This window comes from Bemisia tabaci, chromosome 1 (assembly GCF_918797505.1).
Source record: "Bemisia tabaci chromosome 1, PGI_BMITA_v3".
Classification (NCBI taxonomy): domain Eukaryota; kingdom Metazoa; phylum Arthropoda; class Insecta; order Hemiptera; family Aleyrodidae; genus Bemisia; species Bemisia tabaci.
The window spans coordinates 36,407,012-36,434,849 of record NC_092793.1 but is presented as its reverse complement, the minus strand read 5'-3'; the positions used below and the strand labels follow the sequence as shown (position 1 = coordinate 36,434,849).

At 38.2% G+C, this 27,838-nt stretch overlaps 1 protein-coding gene across 1 annotated transcript in view; it reads right to left on the bottom strand.

Moving 5' to 3' along the window:
* Window positions 1–27,838, bottom strand: part of LOC109038378 (atrial natriuretic peptide receptor 1) — a 405,535-nt gene that overhangs the window by 375,115 nt on the left and 2,582 nt on the right. The gene's annotated exons all lie outside the window — the stretch shown is intronic.

Genomic DNA, 27,838 nt, shown 5'->3' with positions numbered 1-27,838 from the left:
CGCAGGTGTACAAGCGGGATCGTTATTCCTGCGAAAAATAGTTTTCCGTAACCCGCCATACACTTTAGTGCACCGCTATAGTGGCCACAGAATAATAGCTCTCGCACCGATTCTACATTCACGACTTATCAGTTATCAGCGATTGGGAATCCCACGTTTATTTTCTTGCTCTTTTCCTCTTTCCCCTACTTTCATCGTTGTCTCCACGGTCAGGCCAGTCGGTGATAGCTGTATGCCTTCGAGGCTTCCCTCCGGTTCCATATCTTTTCCCCATTCTTCACCACACCGCAATCGTTGGCGAGGCGTGATTAATCGATTATCGATATTTCTCCATTTGAAGCCATGGTACAGAATCGATTATTGAGGTGTAAACACCCTGTCTATCGATCTTTTTCCATAGATTTATATGGGAGATCAATCGATATATCATAAAGCACGTCACGCCACTGACTGTAACAGTGTTGAGAGGTGTAGTGAGCCACAACGTGGACATATTGGATGAGAAATGGATCCCTTGAAAATAAAAGTTAGGTTCATGCTTAAGCGCCCGCAGTAGGTCATCTACAGCCAAGGCCAAGCTATCAAATATTAATAGCATATGAATAGATTTTTTTTTAGCTGTAACTCAAAATTTTCGCTCCTATTTTATTTTTTAAATAAATATTACAATGAAGGATGGGTGCCATTAAAGTCTGATTTGAAGTATCTTTAGCTGCTGAATCCGAAAATGGCCTTGATTTTAAATATTATGCACCGTTTTCCCAAAAAAATTGAATCAAAATTGAATTTCCCCACAAAAAACTCCATTTTTTTCTAGAAACCCCATTTTGTGGGAAGATAATGGGTCAACGCAAAAAATTAAGGTCAATTTTGAACTCAGCAATACAAATTACATAGAAGCTTGTCAACTATCTAGTCTACCATAAAGTCCACCGTGTTCAGATTTTTTTCATTTTTGGAGACCTGTGTTTTTCTATGATCAGTGACTTTTAAGTGCCTATTATTCCTAAAATATGTAACTTACTGAGCTAATATGGGCGCTTCTTAATGCTTTAGTGTCTAAACTACAAGAATACTATATGGTAGAACGGTCAAATCTGTCCACCACCCCCCTCCCCCAAGGGTGAGACTTACTTGTTTAAATCAAATCAAATGTTGCACGGTCTTAAAATGGTTCCATATGCTAAAAAAACGCCAAAAGGATTTGGAAAAAAAAATTTAACGCGGCCCGCACAGCACCTACAGATCGTTATTTTTCCGATATTTTTGGCATTTTAATCGTATTTTTTTTTATAGTATAGTTAGTGTCAAAGATTTGACGCTAAATGTTAACGCCAAACATGGAGATGGATTAATGGAGGTGTTGCATGTGTGAGGAATTTGCGATTTGACTATTGATTCTTATGTGAAAGTCCGTGAGAAACACGATGGTCCCACTGATTTTCTCCGACATCAACTCCCAAGCTCCAAAAACGGTCTCAAAGTTGAGGCTGTAATGATCCTGAGAGTCCACGTCTACGAAAAGACAAACTCTCCATGCAAAGATAGGGAACAAATATATTAGCAGGGTAACTGAAAGCACGGCAACCCTAAGGGTTGCCGTGCTTTCGTTGCTGCTCTTGCTTTTAGAGTCGCCAAGTAAAGTGGCAGCCCTGACAATGTATTTGCTCCCTATCTTTGCATGGAGAGTTTGTCTTTACGTAGAGGTGGACTCTCAGGATAGCGTGGGATATTTATTCTGGATAATACTGTGGTTTCCTTTTTTATTCAAACTTTTGGTGAAATTCTCAGGCAGATTAGCATTTAAGTGTTTTTTTATGAGTATTTTTGAAAACAAGCAATGAAAGAGAAATTGTATTATTCTTCTTAACTTACCGAAAACTTGGGAGAAAAATTGGAATGGTGAAATTAGACCTCTTAAGTAGAAACAGTAATAGCTCATGCCTCTATGCTCATAATTTCAATGTGACTAACTTCATACTCTAGTATTCTATGCTGAACTTTTATTGAAAAACCTGAAAACTTTGGATAGGGTCTTCTACTACATGAATTCGTTGCTTATTTTGATCAAAACTAGCACTGAGCTTAATGCCAAAGCCTGAAACTCACTCCTGCTTGACTGACAAAACTTTTGTAACAATTACCACGATTTGAGTTTCCTACGAGCATTCCCTTCTCGGAGAGGGGTTCAGAAAAGTTTGGCAAAGCAGCACAAGTTTACGCTATTTTCAGGTTCAAAGTTTATGAATCGTACCGAGTAAAAATTGTAAAATTGAACGTATTGAAGTGACCGACAGACTTCTAAAATTTAAGAAAACATAGAAAATTAAAGCCTTTAGAAGCATCCAAGCACCATTATTTCCATGAGAACCGCGGCAGTTCTGCGGTTTACACGAGCTTAAGACGTGGGTCTAAAAATCCATCCTAAAAAATAATCAGACAAGAACCTGAAAAAATAAATAATAACGAGTAGGTATCAACACAGCCGACGACAAGAAAGACGTATTCGGGCCTTTTTTTTTAACTTTTCTCCCGAATCGGAGCGACACCTCATTGGCAGCATACAGCAGAGCATTGAGAACTCACGCTTCGCGTCATCGCGCCTTCAATTTTTCAGATGCAGCACGGACGTCCATCAAGGACGAATAGTTGTATCTCTGCGCCGTCGTAAACGCGCATCCTTTCCCTCCCTCCCTATCCATATTGTGTTTGTTTCCGTTTGTCTCATTCGTAATGGTGCTTCAAGCACTACGTGAATAACACAGCCGAAGGTAGGAGAGATGTGTTCGGGCCACTTTTTAAACTTCCCTTCCGAATCTGAGCGACACTTCATCGGCAGAATATAGCACCCCTGGTAAAAATAAGCCATAAAGGCGATAGAGAAATCTTATGGCCGTCCGTTGGATTTTCTATAGCTTTTATAGCTGGCGATAGGATTTTCTTATCGCCCTTATGGCCGGCGATAAAAAGCTCTATCGCCACGAATGGCCGGCGATAGAAGGCTCAATCGCCGGCTATAGCCACGAATGGCCGGCGATGGAACGTTCAACCGCCGGCTATAGCCACGAATGGCCGGCGATAGAACGTTCAATCGCCGGCTATAGCCACGTATGGCTGGCGAGAGAAAGTTCTACAGCCGGCGATGGAAAGTTCTACAGCCAGCGACAGCCACGAATGGCCGCGATAGAACGTTCTGCAGCCGGCGTTAGCCGTGAATAGTCAGCGATAGGACATTCACTAGCTGGCCACTTGTGGATAACGGCAATAACCATCCGCTGCCAAAACAGCCATCTGTAGCCGGCAACAGAATGTTCAGTATCCGGCGATTGGAAATACGCGTGTGCACGAGGGGCAATTAAAAAAGAAATTTTTTTCGAAAATCATCATAAGCGCCAGTGAATCTATCCTGGTTTCTTTTCTAAAAATATTTTTCTTCAATTTTTTCTCAATAATTCTTACTTTTCCAAAATTTGATTTGATTTTGATTTTTTTTTATTTGAATCGGCCATATACACTGTTAAAAATCGTTGATTCCATCCAACGGAAAATCCGGATTGAGAATGAACAGGGGAGTGAGATTCAGCGCATAGGTGCTGAGATGTGTCGCATGAGTGCGCAAAGTACTCCGCACCGGAGCTTCAGTTGGGCCCTAAGTCACGCGCACCTAGGCTATCTCTCTCTCGCACTAGCGCTATATACTGTCTCTTCTTCCCTTTAGGCCTACCAATCCAATGATGAAAATGAAAAATTTAAAGTTTAAATAAGTAAAATAATAGAATAGAATAGTGGAAATAATAGAGTAGCAGAAATAATAGAATTACAGAGACAACAGAAGAGAAATCAAATAAAGTAAATTAAATATATGATAAAATGAAGTCAAAGACTAAATTGAAGTAAAAAATTAGAGGGAGCAAGGAGATGAAGTAAAAAAATGAGGTGAAGAAAAAATAAAGTATAAGGGAAGAAACTAAATGAGGTTAAAGAATAGAATTAATTTAAAAAGTAAACATGATGAAGTATATTAAAATAAATTACAGTAAAAAATAAAACAAAATAAGGGAATAAGAAGTAAATAATTTAAGAAAAAAAATGAAGTACTTGAAAAAATAAAATAGAGTGAAGAAAAAAATAGAGTCAGCAAGGAAATAAATCAAGTAAAACGATAAAATAAATTTAAAAAATATAGTAAAGTAAAAAGTAAAATAAATACACGGACAAATCCAAGCAGATTGAAAATATCCTTAGTTTCCCGTTCAAATCGACGTTAAATATCGGTTTTGCGTCACATAAAGGCAGCATCTGGTATAGCTTAATAGTTAGGGTCTTCGGTTTGTGTTAGGCAGGTCCCGGGTTCAATCCCTAAGGTAGGTAAAAATTTATAATCTTCAAAATCGGGTAAATTACGTCCCAGTAGTTTCATTATTATTATTTTTCATGGTTTCAAAATTTATTTCCACAATTAACCCTTTTCCACCATCCCCTAGCTGCGAACCCCTAAATTTTCTATAGCCGGCGATTGAGAATTCCTACAGCCAGCCATAGGAATTCTCAATCGCCGGCTATAGAAAATTCCTATCGCCAAAAGGCCATGTTTCAATTTACCATAGGATTTTTCCTATGGCCGGGCTATAGGTAATTTGTATGGCTTATTTTTACCAGGGACAGCATTGAGAACTCACGCTTCGCGTCATCGCGCCTTCAATTTTTCAGACGCAGCACGGACGTCCTTCAAGCACGAATAGTTGTATCTCTGCGCCGTCGTTAACGCGCATCCTTTTTCTCCCTCTATTTCCATGTTGTGTTTGTTTCCGTTTGTCTTACTTGTAATGTTGCTTAAACTAGAGCGGGGCATTGCGAGTTCACGACTCACGCCATTGCGTCTTACATTTTTCATTTGCAATCCATCTTGCGAGAATAGTTGTATTGTTCTTAATTGCCAAATCTTCATTATTTTTTTAAACAGTCAGTTAATCGTGTCAGATATTTAAGTCAAATAAGCTATAGGGTACCAACCCCTGTGAAGTTCCTTCCTTTTGGGTGCTTCAAATGCTAATCAAGGTCATCTTAGCTCTTTCGGCAAGAGATATGCCACCCTCCTCTCAACATTCTCAGTATTACTTGGTTTTACAACATCTCGATTTTATTGTTGAATATTTGGCGTTTGGCCCACCGTTGATCCTGAAAAAAATAATTTTTTCTAGCTTTCTCATTATTTCCTTCTGGTTCCTAACAATTGGCGAGATGCTTTCTACCAAAGTTAACTAATATTGAGGATTTAGATTTCTTCAATACGTCTTCAAGGACAGGCGTGTCAAATATAGCGTAGAAGATTGTATTTATTTTTATTAAATTGTTTTACAATTAGGTCAAATGAAATAAAGAAATCTCATATGGAGCCAGACTATAGCTTTGAAAGGCTTTGGGCTTCAACTTTTTTATTTTGTTGGTATTGATGTATTTTTGTTATACTTTGTTTCTAAATTTCTGTTGACCTATGATTTTTTTTAAATGCTGTTTCATTTCTACTCCTCTACTGATGATATAAATTATTTTAATTTCAAAGATACAAAACTTACATCTTTATTTAGGAGTTTTCTTCTTCCTGATTAATTTATTCTTTGAATTGATCACATTATTGGAAGGAACTCATTGCTTGAGACAGAAAATACATTTAATTTAAATTTAATAAAAATCTTCAATAGCATTAAGTATTTAGTACTATTCACGAAAGCTTTCGTAAGAGCAAAATATTTCATCCACAAACGACTGAAGCATTATTTACAGTTTCTTTATCTTATCAAGTTATGCCCTTATATCAAATATTTCTTTTTTTTTGGGGGGGGGGGGACGAGTATTAAATAAAAGGAAAGAAAATACTATGAAGATTAAACACGATTGAAACATGATTAATATTTTTTTTAATTTCGTATCATAATCAAGACAATACCTGATAAAAGGAAGTGATCCATAACAAACGACTTGTGTTACACAAGTTTTGAATATTTTGACTTTTTAAAAAGAAAGTAATATTAAAAAGAAACAAAAAATCGAAGTAATTTTCAATTAGCTCAAACACAAAGGCTGGTTGCCCCCCCCCCCTCCCCCCCTGCTTGCATGGCGCCTTACACTGGCGCCTAGATATCAGCAGGGCCAGGGCGCCAAGAGCGATGGATCTTCTGTCCTCTTCGAAATGAAATTAAACTAACCGACTGTTGACCCAGTGAGACAAGTCTTGTCTTCCGTATCAGTAAAAATGGGCGACGGATTCGCTCAGATATGACGTGTGATCGTATATTCCGGATAATCGCAATTTGATGCATGCTGCAATGAGGGGAAACGAAGATGTGAGAGATACGGTCGGAGAAGATGCGATATCAATGAGGGGAAAAGGCTTTCTTCTCTAACATGACTTCGAGCCCGGGAAATCTCCTGTGGTCAACTGAGTCATGTACGGCGGGTTACGGAAAACTATTTTTCGCAGGAATAACGATCCCGCTTGTACCTACTTTTGGACTGTTGCAGATTCTTGCCGTAGGATGCGCTGCCGTCAAGTGTACCTTTTGTGACTTTGTGAGGTTAGTTTTGTGTTGTGCTCATGTGCTGTCAAAAGTCAATTTTTCGATACCGTTTTGGACTTGAAAACTCCTGGAGGTAGGTAGTACCTAAGTCAATTTTCCTACTCACTTTTAGCTTTTTATTTAGAGGGTATGCAAGAGAATACTTCTGTTTTCCTTGGACTTACTCCTGGGAATGTAGAAGTGATTTTCATGTGTAAAATAAACATGCTCGGCATACAATCATAACGTGGTAACACATTTGCTATTTCCTATCCTCTGTTTACATCAAAAGAGGATAAAGAAATCTGAGACTGGCTCGACCTCACTCGTAAGTCACCCTAGGAACCCCAAAATAATCTGGTAAGGAGCTGAATGCAGGGCTTATCAGTGATCTGTAAAAGTTGTCGAGCCAATAGATATCAACATGGATGAAAAGTTATGGGCCCTACAAGATTTATCCTTTATTGAGCCGTCGGCAAAAGTGGAGCTGAAAAGAGAATAAGTCTGCTTTTTCATATGCTAAATCCAGTGGAAATGTTGTCTGGAAATCCTAGAGGTAATCAAGGAGATTTCTTGTATTTTTGCTAGCTGGAAAGAGAAGGCAGACAAAAAAATCTCTTCTAATGATAGGGCCAATCGCATAGTGTCCACGAAGACATAGCATTAGCTCCACATCTACGTTAGAATGCTCATGGCTTCTCCTACATTTCAGTCCATATTCTACTTCTATTTAGTGTTCAAAAGAGCAATCCTTTACAAATGTATTTTATGACTGCATTTCCCATGATTCCAAGCTGATTCTAGTATGATTTCCTTTCAGGATTGTTACGTGTAGTTTTCTCTAGTTTATTATATTCAAACAGAAAACTAAGCAACACTGAGACTGGACATTTTTACAGTATAGTCTTCATAATCAAGGGTAAAGGAATAGAAAGCTCAAAGGTGTTAAGTAGTAAGTTCTCTGTTGAAAAAGTAAAAATACAAGGCAATGTTAAATGAGGCGTTTAGAACCTAAGTAAACCGGCAATCTCCATTACCTTGTCTGAAGATTGTGCGATCATGATAATTTTAACAATGATAGAACGAGGAAGCCTCCTCGTTCTTGTTTTCTTGTGAATTTTCTGTTATCAAGCAAGAAAATTTGGAAGAATGTTAGAAACAGCTGGAGGTTTTGGTTGCTCCTCGCAGAAAATTAGTATGATTGCACAATTTTTAGACAATGCAATTGAGATTGCCTTGCCAAACCTTCACACCCTGTGTGTCTTGCATGCCATCAATTTTGACCTTTTTTCATTGACTATTGGGTTTTTTCCCCATCCTTTTAAGTCAAGTATGCTTTGTTTGAATTTTTTTTTTTCGTGTGTGTAGCCTTAGTTACCCATCTTGAAGTCTTGAAGAATGCGCTAAATGAACGTTTTCTTTATGTTGCAGGTTCATGCAGACCTTTGGTGCAAGATGTTTTTGACAAACCAATAGCTGTCGCATTCAACCCTCTAATGCTAGTTACCTATTCTAAAAGCAAGCATACACATTGATTTTCTATTGTTAATTTTGTTTCTTTTATTTTTGTATCTATATTGTCTTCATGAATTTTTTTATAAAAAAGAAAAACAGAATATAAAAAGTGTTTAAGACAAATCCTTTGCTTTTCTCTTTTACCTCCCGTCTACATATGATTTTCCTGAATGACAAGACTATATCAGGACTCAATTTCACTTGAAGATTTTTGTTGAGAACGAAGTTCAAACTTCCAAGATGTTTCTTGATATCACCATTTTCAAAAATATTTCAGTGAGCAAAAGGAACTTTCGAGAAGGCTTCAAATCAAGGCACTTTATGAAGCCTTTTTTCCCCCTAAAATAGTGAATTTCCTTCGGCAAACACACCAATATATTTGCTGTCAAATGTGAAACATTTTGAAGTGTTTCAAAATAATTCCTCATGTTAATGGCTCTCTTCAAAAGACATTTTTCAAGTTTAAGAAAAGTAAATACAGTATATCCTCTGTATGACTTCTAAATTAAGTCATCTTCCCATTTCGCAATTGGGCATTGAAAACTGATATTTAAAGAAAAAAAACTAAAATTAATATTAATATAGAGACTATTAATATAATTAAGATTTTCGAAAATATTATCTTTTTTTTTCAATTTAAAATTGTCCATAAATTAATCAGTAGGTTCATCCACAGGATGATACTTAATGTGCCGCTTTGAATTGAGCTCCCTTCAAAAATAAAATCTGTGGCAGACAGGAAATACTCTTAGCTCACAAAATGATACATTAAGACCTTGGGGGGAATTTCTGATGTATAGCTGCATGAAAGAATCCTCTTTGTGTCTCCTTCATTTTATCAAATACTTCGTTTTTTATTTTGGCTGCATGACTATCAGAAATTTAATATTTTAAAGCAATAATGGGAGAAAATCCCATCTCTGGACACTTTCTTAATCCAGTATCGAACAGCCATATTCCTACATAGGGCAAAGATATGATCTCCTGTAGTGTAATTGCAATTTTAATTTTGACTGAGGAAGCAATATAGCAATTTAAAACAACTTTTCAGCACAATGATCCAAGTAATGATACCTAGGTACATTCTTTGCTATGGAATTCTCCGTAGAATTTTAAGTTACCTAGCAAGTAGGTAGGTACCTACCTAATCGCTTCCACAATATTGCAAGAGAGTCTTACTATCTACACTATTTTAACTTCAGTTTCCTGGAAGATTTAAGTAAAAAATTTATCTAATCCTCCTCTCACAGGAACAGCAATTCAGCTGAAGCTTAAATAAAACTAGAGGTGAGTAATATAAAACTACCGGTTAAAAATTATTCGGATTCTACGGCTTAAATGGTTTAAATGACTTGACAGAGTTTATTAAAGAAAAGGACTCTTTAATACTGCTTGGGACTGATTCTTAATTTCTTCGCTACCGAATTGATTTCTGTGTTTTTGTAATTTGCCGCCTATTTTGGTGTAACTCAGCTGCTTTTCGTGCGTCACATTCGGGCTCCATCGGTAAATGACGTCACCATCGTGTACCTTTGCGTTCGGGCAGCTTCGGTTATCTCCATAGAGTACAATAGAGTCGCAAAGTACTGGAGCGGCGATGAAGCCAATCCATGAACAGGCGTTTCCGAGCCGCGTGTGCTCCGAAAATAGTGAACCATTTGTGAACCCAACGGCATTTTGTAACACGGCGGCTTATGGAGAAATCAAGAACTGCTTGTGTTTTTTAGGTATTTTATAATTCAATCAGCATTAATTTTTGCAAATTTTGCTATTTAAAGGTAGTCAAAGCCATAATGAATCCATTGATGTATATTACTCCTGGATAATATTCATATTGGGATTTAATTTCTGACTTATACCAAGTGTGAACCAACCGGCATTTCTTATCACGGCGGCTTACGGGAAAAGCAACGACTGCCCGTGTTTTTTCGACATTTTTTAATTTCATCGATATTAATTTGTGCAAATTTTGCTATAATTAGATAGTCAAAGTCATAATGAATCCATTGATGTATATTACTCCTGGATAAAATTCATATAGGAATTTAATTTCTGACTTATACCAAGTGTGAACCAACCGGCGTTTTTTTACACGGTGGCTTATGGAGAAATCAAGGACTGCTTGTATTTTTTCAACTTTTTTTAATTCCATCGGTATTAATTTGTACATATTTTGCTTTAAATAGATATCCAAAGCCATAAGGAATCCATTAATGTATGTTACTCCTGCAGGATAATATTCATATATGGACTCAATTTCAGACTTATTACCGGCCTACTTATTTTAGCTGGTTCAGTGTGTGTCTAGCCGACGAACGGAGCCGAGTCGGGACTGTCGGGAGTGGGGAGCGCTGCCCGAGTCTCTGCGTATGCGTCATCGCTAGTCGCCGCACACTAGTCTCCGGGGAACTGGACAAAACAGCCTCGAAAAGTGACTTCATGGGCGATCCAGTACTTTGCGACTCTATTGTACTCTATGGTTATCTCCGGATAGGTTCGGTTCTATCCGTAAAGTACACCTGCGAAAAGGCAGGGACCAGTTCTATAGAACTCATCCCTGAAAAGGCATAGAGAAAAAAAAGGAGGTGTTTGCATCTTGAGGATTTGTACCCACCTACGTCATCAATGTAAACAAGACGCTCGTTGAGGGTTATGTTGACGCTGTAAAAACGGACCATAATGTCCGATTTTTTTACTTAAATCAACTCTTTATTTAATTTCAAGCACTTTTTATAGAATGACTTTTTCCCTTAAATTACACCATTACCAAGAAAATCGACAGGATAAAAACGTCGCTGTACCCAATGACGTCATTAAAGCTATAGATACTCTATGAAAAATTCCAAGATGCCCGAAATGCAAACACCTCCTTTTTTTTTCTCTATGCTGAAAAGGTGTATATTGTTCTCCCAGTGATCAACTGGAGAGAACTTTCCTTTCACCCTGGGCCGTTTAATCAATGTAAAATCTCGAAAAATCTCGATCGCTAGTGAGATTTTCCTCTGTTCTCTTGTAAAAAATCGCTTGAAAGAGCGATTTTTTGTATGTGTGAGTGCGCTCCCATAAGATCTGATGTAACCGCTTATCGTATTAGTGCGTATTTTACAGGGGTTTTTCGAGACTACCGATAGTTGCTGTTCGATACGTCGATACGTCGATTCAATTCTAGACCTACCAACCCTTTCCTTTAAAATACCCTGTTCCTTCTGAGTTTCCTTAACTTTGCCTTCTTTAACTCCGTTTCTAAATAAACTGTATTAATTATCTGAAGTTCTTTATATCTTAAAGCTTCAATTTCCAATATGAATTTCCTAACTTTTTCACCATTTTCCTTATAAAACAAAATCAATTTACGTATGTACTAAATCAGTGGCGTGCGGTCCGGATAAGCAAGGCAAGCACTGCTTGCCCAAAGATTTCAAGAGAAAGAAGAAAATTACAGCTATTACATGTTTTACATTTTAGCAAATATAATTTATAAAAGGTGTTCAGTAAGTAAATTGCATTAAAAACAGAAAAAAAGAGAGACAGAAATACGTGTAGAGCCACAGCAGTGGGAAAGCGGCAGGGCGGATGGAGGTGGCGCAGCCGCGCAGCGCGCTGCGCGGCCCGAACACGGGCCAACCCATGCGCTGGCATGCGCTGGAGAATCGCTTGCGATCAGCTGAGCGGAGCGCCACTACTCAGCGGCGGAATCGAGGCAGGCGGGGAGAGCGGTACGTTCCGAGTCCGAGCCCTTCGCTGCACGATCGCAGCTCGCTTCTCTTGGCCCGTCATCGCAGCGCGCTGCCTCTGCCTCCGATGCGCTATCTTGTTCCCTCTTTCCTTTCCGTCGCGGTTGAAATAGTTGAAATTGCTCCTCCGAAGCAAATGCCCTTAAATTCTATAAAATGTCGCTCACTTGGATCTAATTGGTGATAAATTAGACAATTCTCAATCATGTTTTAAACAATCTTTTATGGGAAATTAGCAGGGGGGAAAACAAACAGTAAATTGTAAATAATAAATAAAATAGGCTCAATCATAAAATGTAAAATAGGCCTTCGGGTTAGATTCTGTTAAATCTAATTCCACCCTGCATGTAATCAATTTAATAAAATAATATGTTATATTAAATGAATAAAAAAAAAAATCATGTTTTAAACGCAGACAGCTGTTTTTTTTTTTGGGGGGGGGGGGGGGAGTAACTCAAAAAATTCTAAATGTCGTAGAATAAAGACTATTATATGTACCTCAAATAAGTGGCAAAATTAGGAGTTAAGAGCATGGAGCCGTCCTCCAATGCTCAATAACATTCGAAACAAGTTGAGTAAACGAAATCATAAGTAAGAGAGAAAGAAATGAAACCAAAGTTTTTCAAGACGTTCCATCAGATTTCATCCGGAAAAGAGAGCAAATGGAGTAAAATTTTAAGAATTTTCTAGGGAGTCTCCCTGAGGAGGGGAAAGAGGCTACGTTAACCCCCCCCCCCTCCGGCCCCCTGGATGGCGAACGCTAGAGCTTGCCCTGTCACTAAACCCACCGCACGCCACTGTACTAAATACCCTTGTGTTAGGCGCTTGTTTCATTTGTGCGTCAGCTTTGATACAATGGCGGATTGTTTACGTTCATTTTATAGGTAGTTGAGCATTTTCCAATTTTTTCCTTTAAATCTCTTCGAAAAAGTCCCAAAATGACTTAGCACTCTTTAAATAAGTAATTCACCCCTTCAACTTAACATTGATGGTACTTTGGATGGTTCCACCTTTTGCAGTGAGAGAAACTGAATTGCCGAGTTTCTGAGCTGGCTATGGCTGGCTCCTTGGTTTGTCCGTGTCCTTCGGTTTGATTTGTGATTTGTGCAACTTCCTTAATGGATAATCTTACTTATCAAAATACTCTTTGACTGTGCGTGGAGTGTAATTTTGTCTTGAGTCTTGACAGCATTAGCACCATGTGAATCAAAATTTCAATCAACTCCATTTTTGCCGCAGGGTAGGGATCCTTTAGCTATCCTACCGCTGTCAGAGTGCTGTCGAGAAACTAATCACAACTGTCGGTATGTTCTGTTGAGCAGTTATGTAAATATAAAACGGTTGTATTTGTTAGTCAATTTCTTTTGTATGTGAACAATAACTGAATGTCCAGAATTCCAAACATCTGACTGTATCTCAAGTATACCTATGTCGGAAATATTTATCAAGGTCAGAGTTTGTGAATCCTTGGCAGCAGTTAATTTTGAATTTCCCCTAAGTAACAACTTCGCTCAACAAAGTTTGGTAAGTAAGTATACAGCTCAGATCCACCATCGTACACATATAATTACATATTAGTTTAAAATCAGTGCGAGTAGGTAATGTTTTGAGGGTAAAGTGTTCTCTATTCTCCAACATTTATTAGCAGGGGTGCGAATTGCGCGGAGGCTGAGAGGTACTTGTTATTTTTCTAGATTTTTCAGATTTGCAATTTTTGTGGAATACTTACTGTGACTTTGGCACACATTCTAAAATTAACAAGAAATTCCACAAAAGTTTGATCAGCGCGTTGTGCTGACCTTCTTGCGAGAACCTAGCCCGAAGCTGAAAATTGCAGAGGCATGAAACAATGTTCACTTTGGTTTGTGAGATTTTCTTATAAACTTGGCATCCTCATATTTGTCCGACTTTTACCAAAATAATCTTGAAATTATCTCTCCCATCACCACATAGCAACAAAATTAGCATAAACATTCTTGATAAGAGGTGGCATAGTATCCAGAGACCCCTGAGAGTTTTGTATTAAATACTAATGATGCTCCTCTGGCAGAATTAAAAATTGACCATTCTAAACTACATACTCATATCAACAGCTCTTGCTGACAACAACCTGCTACCTTTATCAACTTAATCTAAAGTTTAGAATAATAGATAAGCCGCCAACTAATGTACTATCATTTCCATGCAAACAGTCAACCTTGTATTTCTTGAGGAATGATAAATACAGTTTTTACTATGCCTTAGAGTTCTTACCATAATTCTTACCATTTGGAGTCAGGAAATAAAAATAATTGCTTCATTGTTTGCATTTTTATTGGCCAACTAAGTTCACAGTGGAACTTTCGTCTACTTGGTGTTAATGAAGGTAAATATTTATTCTTCTCTTATTTGGATGAGAATTACCTAGGTACATCAAATAGGTATGACATACTGTGACACTGGGTGCCGCTACTAGGTATACTCTACTTATATTTCAACGATACTGGAAAAATTCATAACTCAGGTAAGGGCGTTATCTTGCAAGCTACAGAGCTAGTATTTTTTAGTCATATTTCGATCCTTTGAGATTCTTTCATCATTCAGAAATAAAAAACTAAATTCAGCTGGAACAGGCACATTTCTAGGAAGGAATGTGACGGATCATTTATATCTAATTTATATCTCATCGTCATCTCACTTATCAAACAATGCTTCTCGTCCTCATCTTGTTCTAATCTTGTTGAGAGCAGGCGAAGATTTGAAATGCGCGCTACAGATTCGGTAGTCGCCTGGCAAAAGTGGTACCCGCCTGACGTCACAAAACTTCAAGATGGCAACAAAAATCAAACTGGGACAATAATCAAAGAAAAGGACTGTGGTGGTTACAAAGGAATACCTAAATGATCATTCATTTTTTCGAACCCTTATAATTTAAAAAAATTAATTTGAAGTGAAGTACGTATTTGGAGACTTTACACTTTACTGGGAGAACATCCAATGCCCAGCATGAGCATTGGAAACGTCATTCGTGAACTCAAAATGACCGACTTGTTTTTCGTTCGGATTTCGCCCGTTAGGCGCACTCGAGTGCGAATGGAAACAAAACATAGAATCAGTGCATAGAGAAAAAAAAGGAGGTGTTTGCATTTCTGGCATCTTAGAATATTTGATGACTTGATGACGTAGGTGGGTACACTGGGTACAGCGACGTCCCATTCACGCTGTACCCACCTACGTCATCAAGTCATCAAAAAATTCCAAGATGCCCGAAATGCAAACACCTCCTTTTTTTTCTCTATGGAATCAGTGATGCAGGTGTCTCAAACAGTAGTTTCCCTAAATTTCTTCTCCATGAAATAAATTGCACTTGAATAATGGCAAAATTTTGCGTTGACTGAATTAAATTCCAGCCAACATTGTCCCACTAAGTAATAAAATAAAGTTTACTTAATGCTGAGTCAACGGAACTTTAACTAGAAAAAGTTATGAATCAGTATGTGCTGTCAAGTATAGTTGGTACTTAGCTTTCTCCCGGCCAATGTTTTTTCAAATCATGACTTTGGAGGTTATTTAGTCAGTCGGTGATTCGTGTAGGTACTCTAATTCATATTGTGAGGCGTCCTATCCAAAGTCAACTGAATACATATATTGTAGATTGTTGTTAAAATACCAATAAATAAAAAAAAAAAAAAAAAAAAAAAAAAAAAAAAAAAAAAAAAAAAAATTCGCAGTACCTACTTATACGTTAGGTTTCTCAATTCTCTATTTCTCTGTTCTGTGCTCTGTGTCTGATTACTCTCTGGTCTGATTCTGATTCGGCGGATGTACTTGTACTTACCCCAGACTCGTAGGGATGGTCACGAAAATTAATTACTTAATTCATTAAAAAAAAAATATGTGATGTCTGCTAAAAGGCTTCGGATTGTTCTGTTTGTAGTCGCGTGGAAATCTGCCGCGTTCAGCGTTCGGAACATTTATATGTTTTCGATTTTACCTAAAATGTAACCGTTCATTGAGCCAGCTAATCTCTTACGAATTCGTTGTATAATAGTTCGATAACAAAAATTAGTGCCACCGTGAAATTCATATCCGTTATTCGCAGCTCTGCGCCACTTTGAAATATGTTTGGGTGAGTCAATTTGAATATCACCATTTTCTAATAGGATACTGTGAAAACAATTCCTACTTAGAGATAGGTATCTACTTAGAGGTAGATGGTATTGGTGAAAACCATTCCCAGTAACAGCTGATCAAGTCTTTCTATGTTTAGTGAGTAGTTTTGAATTTCATTTAGGAAAGCACTTTATAGAGATGTGTTGCAGTCGAAGCGAAATCCTTGACGTAGGAGACTTTTGCGGGTCGGCCATTGAAATTGTGTGTTAGTCAAATCAACAAGACAAAACCAAGGTGAAGTGCTGTCATGTCATTCGTCAGCTTTGTCAGTAACTTTCTCTGTTGTGCCTAGAGTCTACATCAAATAAATTTACGCACTATGAGACTGCGACGGTAGATGGTATGATGTCATTTTTAAGTGTAAAGTTAATGAATGGAGGAAGATGGCGGATCTTCTGTCGCAGTCTATAAGTGCGTAATCAAAGTTGGCGTGGACTCTATGTCGGGTGGAATCAATGACAAGCTGAAGTTTCCTCTTGAGTTGCTAATAGCTTGCCGTCAATGCCACCCAACAATCCCAACATACTTAGGTACTTATTACCAAAGACAAAATTAACAAAGCCACCCGATGCTATGCCTTCATTCCACCCAAGCTTTGTCGTGTGGAGTTTATCAACATCAGGTTTAACAATTGGCCTCCTGCAGAAAACTCTTCAAAGTTCAAAGCAGCCTGATAAGACATCTAAATTTGATGTATTGCACGTTCAAGATAATAACAAGTCTAGTGTTATCATGCTGACACAGCTTCTGTAAGACAGAGGGAGGCGCACGCGCAAACTCTAGTGTTCAGAGACCTGCTGTATATTTGTCCAGCCCTTCATAAGTGTCATACGCCAAACGCGCCCAAAAATTAGGGGACCTGGGTCACCCCAATGCCTTAAAAATGTGATGCACCCTGTTTTGATTATTTCATACTTCCAATCAAAAAGGTTGCAAAATTTTTATAATAGCCTTTTGAGTTAAGCCTATAATAGACTCCAACTCCTTGTTTGCGCCTTCCGCGGAATGTCATGGGACACGAAAGGAAAATTTGGTCCGTCTTTAATGTGTCCCATCCGTAACACTTTTTCCTAATGAATGGCATAAGTTAGGAATTAGGAACAAAATGTGGGGACACTCATATCAACTGTACCCCTTTGCAGAAAAAAAAGTATATTTGAGTGGCTTGGAGAACAATAGGTGCAATTTTTGAAAAAATTGAGATATGAATGATTTCAACTAAAATTAATCTTAAAGTAAATTCTGATATAGAAGTCACTGATGAATTCCAATTTTTAAACATCAAAAAATGAGTTTGAATTCTCTTTCCGCCATAAGGGTCCATGTACTTAATTTTGAAACTTTAAACAAGTATTTCTTGCAATAGAAAAAACTGCACTTACGCACCTTGTTCTTCAAGCATTTCATTTCAACCCTAGAACTATGAGCCTAAATTGAAAAAACAATTTTTTTTCTTGAAGGTAGGGCATGGATAGCACGCATAATAAGTGCACGGTTAACAGCTGAAAAGTAATTACTTTCAAACCTTGGAACTTTGGCAGAAGCTTCCTCATTACTTTTTCTTGGTTGTCAAATCTCACCCGTACATGTCCATTATAGAAAAAAATGACAATCGTAACTCAATATTTCTGTTCAAAGTTGTGAGGTCACTGGGGGGTCATTCCATGTCAATTCGAACGGACTTGTAACCACCCAACTCGGATTTCCATGATTTTTTTTTACTTAATCTATAGGTCAATATAAGAAAAAACCCAAATTTTCAGCTTCATATCTTCAATATTTCTTGAGAAAAATTTTTTTGAAGTTTTATGGCCTTCTCTAAAAATGCACTCTCCAGACTCAGAAAACGGGAATGACTCGTGTTTGAAAAAACCTCATAAGTTTTGCAGTTTTAAAGATTTTAAGCTGAAATTTGGCACACTAGTTCGTGTTAGTATGTATTTTAAGGGAAAAATTCCCAATTGAACCCAACTCACTCAGGAAGGCTAACTGAGCCGAAGATACGCCGTTTTAGCCCTGATTTTTAACGCTAAAAACTAGTTTTCTTAAAATGGGCGTAGCAACCGAAGCTAACGAGATATTGCCAACTTTTTTTTTTTTGAAAATCAACTTCAAAGTATGCTCTAACTGATTAAAAAATAAAAATCGTGGGTATGCAGCTTCTTCATTGGTTAATCACACTTTTTAGCAAAAAACGCTCAAAAAAATTGAGTCTGGGGGTAGGGTGCGGCTTATACGAGAAATTAAAAAGGTTGAATTTTGAAAATGACAAGGGACCCCGCCAAAACGTTCCTAATAGTGTAAAAACAAACGTTGTAGAACAGTTTTGCATTTGGTCAACATTTAGAGGTCGCGACGGGCCCTTAAAATTGCAAAATTCGGCTAATTTTCGCATTTTTTCATCCATTTTGGCAAATTTTCTCAGACCTCACGGAGAGTTCTAATTGATAATTTTATTCATAAATAGGCAATATATAACCTAAAATGCATCCCATTCTCCACCTTAAGCCCCCAGCCCCTCCAACCCCCCTCCCTTACCGATCCAATATGAATACACTCTTCATAAACTACGCTATTTTGGTAGTGACCAGAAATCTAAAGTAACACTGGTCTACACGGGTTCAAATGTGATAGTCTTAGAGTAGTTTTTAGCGCTGCGTCCGAAAATGACCTCCGTCATGCAGGGTCAGGTCGATTTTCCCCGGAAAAATCAGGATTTTCCTTAAAAATCGAGCTTTTCCGGTGAAAAATCAATTTTCCGGAAAATCTGTGCATGATGGAGGAAAGATAAGGCCATTTTCGGATTCAGCAGCTAAAATTACATGGGCAACCATAAATTGTATGCCTATTAAAGTTTCCGTTCTGTTCCAAATATCGAGGTTTTTCCGGACAAGTGCCCCTTTCCGCCCATGTAACGCAAGTGTAAAAACTTTACAACACTGTATAGTTTTTAGTTGCCAAGTGATTTCTCCCTGCTGTTCTATATATGCTGTTAATATATAAAAAGTTACTGCGATCCAGTTTGGTTTCCTCTGGTATTTGAGATTGTTTATTTACTGATTAGTTCAGCTATTGAAAATAGCTCCATTTGGTGACCCCGACGTGATTATATACTCGAAATCTCTAGTCAAAGTGAAAAATAATAAGGAATCAGAGTGAAGATGAAATGTTTGTAATTGAGATAACCTAAAAAAAAAAAAGAGTATAAGTAGACGTTGCGTTTAACACTTTGACAAGAGCATTTCTTACTAATTGAGGATGCAGTGAGCGGTTTTCGCCTCCATCCGATAATAATATGAATGCAGTGAGCGGTTTTCGCCTCCATTTGATAATAATATGAATGCAGTGAGCGGTTTTCGCCTCCATTCGATAATAATATAAATGCAGTAAAGCGATATTGTCGCATACAAACTGAGAGCTTAAAAGCTACATCATAGAGAATGTAGTGAGCGATATTTTTCGCCTCCATTCCCGATGTGAACTCATGAATTAAGCTTGGATAGAAATAAGATTGCAGTGAGCGATATTTTCGCCTCCATTCTTATCCTTGCAATACTTGTGTAAGACCTGGGCCTAGGCTTCTCATTCGATCGGACAGAGGCGGTGTCTCGACACGAACGAAAAGTCTAAAATAAAAAAAAAAAAACGCATTGCTAGGTACATTGTTGCCAGGCAAGCTTGATGCCGGATTAATGTCATTTAGACTGCATAATTTGTTAATTTAAAATTGTGTAAATCCATTTATTGATTTGTAATGCCGTTGAAAGCGGTAAAGTGCGGTTCTTAAAAAATAATAATGAAGAGATCAAGAACTGTCAAGGCATCGAAAGCTTCGCGAATCAGCCCAACGCCTCCCAATACTGATCATCATGAAAAGTTGAATGGATTATTAACCTCAAAAGAACAATTAGAGCGTCAGCTGTTGAATTTTAAGAAATCTGTGGAAGGTGATGTTTCCTCACTTTCAGCAATCAAAGCGCGGTATGATGAATCCGCGGCATTGTTGCCACATTATTTACTATTTTAATATGAACTTAACGGAGATCATCAAATTTCATTATTTACGGTCGTCTTTATCAGGAAAAGCCCTCTCTTTGATCAGAAGCATCGACTTCACGGAAGCAAATTATCTAGTTGCGCTTCAAACTTTGAGAGATGAATTCGAAAATAAGAAGATAATAATACGCAATCATTGCGAAGCGATAGTCAATCTTGGTTTCCCCACATGTATTTGTAAGAAAAAGGAAACATTAATAGCAAAAGATTTAGAAAATATACACAACAAAATCAATCAGGCGGTACCATCACTGAATGCTTTGAAGGTGGATACTACCTCTTGGGACCCACTAGTGGTTCATTTAGCAACTGCAAAATTCGATCAAAGCACACTGACGGAATGGGAAAAGGTGGTGCCTACAAAAGATCCCCCAAGGCTTCAAGAGCTGCTTGAGTTTTTAAAGAAACGTTCATTTTTACTTGAGTCGGTAGAGCGCAGAAAGTCGCAGTCAATTCCGAGGGACTAAGATCCAGATCTTCCGCAGATCTAATTTCGAGAGGAACAGATGCTGAAAGCTTGAAACTTTCAACAATTTGGTGGAACGGACCAGAAAACATGACACAGCTACATGACAGAATGGAAATTCGAACCTCCCAATTCTCCTCATCATGGTGGACTTTGGGAGTCAGCAATAAAAATATTCAAATCGCAATTGTATAAAGTAATAAGAGCAAGAATATTTACTTTACAGCAATTAACGCAGCTTGTCCCTCAAATTGAAGCTGTGCTCAATTCAAGACCTTTGGTACCCTTGTCCAGCGCCCCTGAAGAGTTTGACGTATTGACGCCAGGTCATTTTTTTTAATAGGAAGACCTCTCACGTCTTATCCTGATAACACACCTACAAAGCAATCTACAAAAATTCTACAGGCGTATGAGGCAATACAGGAAGGATTCAACATATTTTGGAAGAAATGGCAAAGGGAGTATCTTCAACACATTCAAACATTTTCCAAGTGGCACTCAAAAAACGAATCTCCGAAAATAGGATCGTTAGTCGTAATGAAGGATAGACACTGTCCCCCGATGTTTTGGAAACTAGCAAGAATACAAAAACTTCACCCAGGATCAGATGGCATCACAAGAGTAGTTACATTGAAAATAGCAACATCCACACTAGTGAGAGCCATCACTGAAGTTTGTGTATTACCGTTAAGTGATGACTAACTTAAATTTAATGTGCTTAAAAAAAAAAAAAAACACACACACACACACAGTTTTTACTGATGAAATTTCAATTTCAAAATTTTCAAATTATTACTTTCACATTTATTACTTTACCCTTTTACATTTATTAATTTCAAAATTTTCAAATTTTTAATGATATTCAATCTGTATACATTTTTTAAGGGGGGAGAATGTAAAAACTTTACAACACTGTATAGTTTTTAGTTGCCAAGTGATTTCTCCCTGCTGTTCTATACAGGGTGTACCAAAAGTCCGTCCCACCCCTGCTAACTTTTGAACGAATTGAGCTAGGGTAATGAAACTTTGGGAATGTTCCTATCTCAAAGGGGACCATCTTTTGGGGGGGTCAAAATTTTGGTCCCCCTTCAGGGGGGGCGCGGGGGGCCCCCAACTTTTTTTTTTCAAATGGCAACCCCTATCTTGTGATACCTCATTCGAAAGAACATAAAAAACTAAGAATTTTGGCGCAAACCGCAGATCAATATCTTAATTTTTGACCGCGTTATGATAGGTCAAAGGTCAAATTTGACCTATTTTCAAAAAATCATAACTCCGGTTCAAATTATCGTAGAGAAAAAAATAAAACGGGAAAATTTACCAAATTGTGTCCGCTTTTAAGTAAAAATTGCAGAAATCACTTCGCTGTAATTTTAAGGGGGGGCTCGGACCCCCAAATACGTCAATTCAAAGGTCATTCAATTTTCCCGCGAAAAAAGGCAATTTCCCCTAGATTTGCCTCCACATTATCTTAGTAAGGTCAAAATTAGTTGGTCAAAACGAATCTTCCATTGGATATCTAAAATTTTGACAAATTTCAAAATAGCGGCGGAAAAATGGCGGGAAATCAGTTTTATGGCTCTTCACCAATGGATTAGCATGAAATTATTTGATATTTCAAGAATCTAATGAAAGATTCCTTTTTAACCAACCAAAAACCGCCAGGATATCGAACTTCATACAAAATCCATCGGTGAAGAGCCGTAAAACTGATTTCCCGCCATTTTTCCGCCGCTATTTTGAAATTTGTCAAAATTTTAGATATCCAATGGAAGATTCGTTCTTCTAGTGCCGAAATACCCCCAGATACCAAGTTACATTCAAATCCAACGATATGCAGCCTAAATATCCACTTCCCGCTCGAGGCCGCCATTTTGACCGCCGCCATTTTGAAAAGGACTGACTTCTCTGGAAAACCAATGCCAGAATCGTTTTTCTCATCTCGAAAAACCCTAGGATTCCGAGTTTTACACCAATCCGTCAATAAACAACGGAGATGCCAAATTTCCGCCATTTTGAACTTTGACCGGCCGCCATTTTGTCAAAAATGAACATTTTGACCTGCGGTTTGCGCCAAAAATTTTCTTTTTTTATTATCTGTCGAATGAGGTATCACAAAGGGGGGGTTGCCATTTGAAAAAAAAAAGTTAGCCCCCGCCCCCCTTAAGGGGGGCCGCCCCCCCAAAATTTTGGGGGGACCAAAAAGTTGCTACTTTAGACCGAGGAACATTCCCAAAGTTTCAAACTTCTATCTCAATTTGGAAAAAAGTTACAGGGGTGGTCAGTGACTTTTGGATAACCCTGTATTAATGTAGAATAGTGGGAGGTAAAAATTATCCAAGTGACCCAATCAGATGCTGGCATAGTAGTGGCTTATTCAACTTTAATAATCTGGATCGTTGACCTAATTAGCTTAGATGAGGCAGCATGTTGGGCCGTTCAATTTTAATGCTCTTAATGATTCAGCTACGATAAGCCTGATCATTGGCCCAATGAGTTTGAATAAGCTGATAAATTGAATCATTCAAATTGAATGATCCTGATCATACAAGTTGAACGATCCAACAAGTCGGCACATTCAAGTTGAACGATCCAACCAGTTGGCAGATTCAAGTTGCATGATCCAATAGGCCGGCGTATTCAAGCGCATTGGGTCAAAGATCCGGATCGTTCGACTTGAACGATCCGGATCATTCAAGTTGAATGATCCAACGAGTCAGCGCATTCAAGCTCATTCGGGATCATTGATGCTCATTGAAGAATCATTCAAACTCATTCAGGATCATTGAAAATCGAACGATCCTGAATGAGCTTGAATGGTCCATTTTTTCTCGGGAAACCTTAGACACATTAGAATATTTGGTTGTGAAGCTTATGCACACGTTCCTAAACAAAAACGCTCAAAATTAGATGCCAGATCAACGAAATGTATATTTTTAGGATATGTAAAACAAAACACGGATACAAATTATGGGATCTCGCAAATGAAAAAGTTATTTTTAGTAGGGACGTTAAGTTCGACGAGTCCTCCGCAAAGAAACAGTTTTTAAAACCGATAAAAGCAACCGAGGAAGAGCAAGATAACAAAGGTTCTACAGAAATGAAGGGATAAAATTATGACAATCAATCAACACAAACAGAAGTATGTGCAATTTTCAAACTTTTCTGTGGAGCACGTTTTGCAAAAATCATTGGTGTTTCTTTACTAATTGACCGATTTTGAATTGCTGCGACTTACTGGAAAGCTGAAGAGCTCCTCTAACAACGCGTGTTGCCGAACCTCCCAAAAAAATTGAAAGGTAACTGAATTTTGCGAGATAGAGGAAATATTGCACATGGTTCCATTGGACTTAATGCCCTTAACTGCATTCTGTCAAACAGAGCTATGTGTCGGAAAAAGTATCCTATGCCGGCATTCTCGGCTCACGTTCAATCGATTTTGATAAAACTTGGTATCAGGAGGTATTGTTGGACTGAAAACTCGAATTTTTAGTCGAATTTCCTAGATTCGGAAATCCAAGATGGCGGATGTGGCTTAAAATACTATATCTGCTCCTGTTCAATCGAGCTCAGTGAAACTTGGTTTAACAGGGTATTGTTGGACGGGAAACTCGAATTTCTATTGGAATTTCCATAATTCGGAAATCCAAGATAGCGGATGCAGCCTAACATACTGACTCGGCGCGGCCTAATCCTCATACAGTCGTGGGAATTTAACTCAATACTTCAAACTTTTAAAACTTTTAATAGTACATTTGAATAATTATACAGGGTGATCCCAAATTCTCTTCCACCCCCTCTAACTTTTTACCTAATTGAGGTAAAGATTTGATGAAACTTCGGGGATGTTCTTAGGTCAAAGGGAGCTACTTTTTAGCCCCCCTAAAATTTTCAGGGGGCTCCCTTGAGGGGGCAACGGACCCCAACTTTTTTTTCAAATAGGATGACCCCCGTTGCGATATCTCGTTCGAAAGAACATAAAAAAAGAAAACTTCTCGCGCAAACTCAAAGTCAATATCGCTAACCGTTTCAAAATGGCAGCCGGTTAAAGTTAAAAAAGACCGAAAATTGGCACCTCGGTCATTTGTCGATAGATTGGCGCGAAAATCGGATTCGAGTGGTATTTTGACACGAGAAAAACGAATTTAATGTTAAATTTTTAAGAAAACCAAAATTTCTAAAATGGCCGCCGGTTAAATTTCAAAATGGCCGAAAATTGTTTTTTTATAGAAATCTATTTTCAAATGTGTTAATATCATGCCAAAATACCCCTTAGTCCCCAACTTCAGCAAATCCATCAGCAAAAAACCAAGTTGGCTAGGCATGTTTTGGCCATTTTGAACTTGAACCGGCGGCCATATTGAAAATTTCGGTTTCATTGAAAATCGAACGTCAAATTCGTTTTTCTCATGTCCGAATACTCCCGATACCAATTTTCAAGCAAATCAATTTACAAACAACCGGTGTCACCTTTCGGCCATCTTGAGCTTTAACCGGACGCCATTTTGAAACGATTTGAGATATTGACTTCGAGTTTCCGCGGGAAGTTTTCTTTTTTTATGCTCTCTGAAACAAGGTATCTCAAAGGGGGTCTTCCCATTTGAAAAAAAATTGGGGTCCGCCCCCCCCAAGGGGGCCCCCCTGAAATTTCGAGAAACGAGAATCAGAAATAAAATCTGAACGTCCGATCCCTCGGATATTCTAGAACTGTCCGAAAATACTGGATCGGTACATGGACGTCGGACGGAAGTTCCTTTTGAAACAAAAATCAGAAAAAAATTTAAACGTCATTAATACGTCCATCGGATGTTTCAGTGATGTCTCAAACTATTTGATCGTCCGATGGACGTCTCGTGGATTTTTAGAAATGTCGTTAAATACCAGAATGTCCAAAGGACGTCTGATGGACGTTCTTCGAGAAACGAGAATCAGAAATAAAAGCTGAACGTCCGATCTACGTCCATCGGATATTCCAGAATTGTCTGAAAATACTGGACTGTCCAATGAACGTCCTTCGGATAACTCATTAACATTGTGTTTACCGGAATATCCGACGGACGCCAGTCGGCTGTGACATTATTCTCAGCGTCGATAAATATGGTTAGTGCAGGCTCGGTAGATGTCAGTCGGTCGTGACCGTATTCTTAAACAGTGTCCGGTGACTGTTCGATGGACGTTTTCTTTAGAAGTAATATGAGATTAAATCAGAACGTCCAGAAGACGTGTTTCGGATTTAATCGTGATATTTCGAACAAGTTAACTGAAATATAGTTAATGCCGTCTCACGCGTACATGCGACTGGGAAGCTCAGTCAGCAGAACACTGGGCTGCGGCGATTGAAACCCGGGTTCAAGTCCAGACGGCGGCATCGGCAAAATCGTAAGTACATCTGACTTGGTATATTTAATTACTTATCAATCTCATAATTTGAATTGTGATTTCTTCCAGGCATTTGAAATTGGCGCGCGTTCTAACTCGGGCAGTGCGCTAAATTGAAACCAGAGCGCGCAGTCCATATCCGACCCGTTTTTCTTTTACGAATGTTTTTCTCTACTAAATGTCCAACCTACAGAAGACATCCGTGGGCCGATCGTAATTAACCGTAATGAAAAACGTCGAAATGCAGTTTTCCGAACTCCCAATAGTGCCTTCGGATGGACGTACTTCGGAGGTTTTCACCGTGTATAGTTACATAACTTTACGGCATTTCCTCTGCTAATATTTTGGACTTTCTGATTTGGCCGTCTTTTCATATGTGATCATGTACGTTCTTCGAAGATCGTTTTTTACCACGCGTCCAGGTAAAATCTGTAAGTCTAAAATACGTCCATGGTAACTGTCTGAAAAACATCCATGAAGGGTTGTGTCTGAACCTCTATTTGCTACTTTCCGATGGACGTGCTGCGGATGTTTTTCCTCGCGTACGACTACGTCAATTTTGGGCAAATCTTTTGGGTGTATTTTGGACTTTCTGACAAGGATATTTTTTCGGATATCTTTCGGTTGAATTTTGTACTTTTGTGTAAGGATGTTTCTTCAGATGTTCAGATGGTTTTATTTCGGAGATTTTCTTTTACCGTGCTTTTAGGTAGAATCTTTAAGTCTAAAATACGTCCATGAGATGTTCCCGTGTAACTGTCGAAAAAACATACATGGAGGACTGTGTTTGAACTTATATTTGTTACCTCCGATGAACGTGCTGCGGACGCTCTCCCCTGGACATAATGACACCAATTTACGACAAATATTTCGGTTGTTCTTTTTACGTTTAGGTTCATCTGTTTTTTTAGTTATTTTAATGTTTGTACATCAGATATCGGCGTATCAGATATGGAGCTGAAAAGACAACGTCCTATTTACTCCTGGAAATCTTTTTATCGAACGACGGGAAACTCTCGTTGGATATCCTTTTTACCGCTATATTAGGCCCGGATTGTCGTTTTTAGGCGGTCTTCGGGACATTCCACGGCTCTTATTTGGGCTTATTTTGGCTGTTCAATTTTTTGACGATTATAGCTATAATCAAGGAATTCTGGACTAATAGTCCAAGGCATCATAATTAAACAGACTAGTTCATCGGTCTACAAACTGAATACTACCGTGAGATCGTATAGAAACGCAATTGAAGGCCATCGTGAACTTTTCAAAGCAGTGTTTCCAATTTTTTTTTTTTACGTAAAATAAGGGTATTTTCGAGATTTTTGGCGGAAAACGTACCATCATGGGCTCTTACTTTAACGAGTATGGGCTAAACATTACTTACCATACAATAGTAAATGATAGCTGCTTACGGAGAAAATTGAATTCAAAAAGCAATAAAGCCAAATTTATTTTAATTTCTTACAAAAATTAAAATTTTCTCAAGTGAATGCTCAGAAAACGTCATTTCCAAGGCATTTCTCCCATTCTGATGACTGAATATCACCATGGCATAGTACATGATTACTGTTTCAGGTAAAAATGGAATTATCAGAGCCACGTTGCCAAATTGTGTACATTTATTTTACGATGAGGCACCTATATTTTTGAGCTTTTCGCGCGAAAATCGCACTTTAAGGTGCCGTCACCATACAGTATGGGTAAATTATTACCATACAATACTTTAGGATTGATTTTGAAAGGAGAAGACAATTTTTTAAGTCAATGTTACAAAAAAAAAATCAAATGTTACACAATGACTTATTGGAAACGCTGTACAGCCTAAACGAGGGGTCATTGCAAGTTGAAACTTTGCGTGGAAGTTTGCCTTACCGTAAGCTTTCATTTGAGCCTTGTCTCGTTGACCAACTCGGGTGTACTAGTTTGTTGAACCACGATGATCCAGAATTCCTCGATTCTAGCGCATGTAAATGAAACAT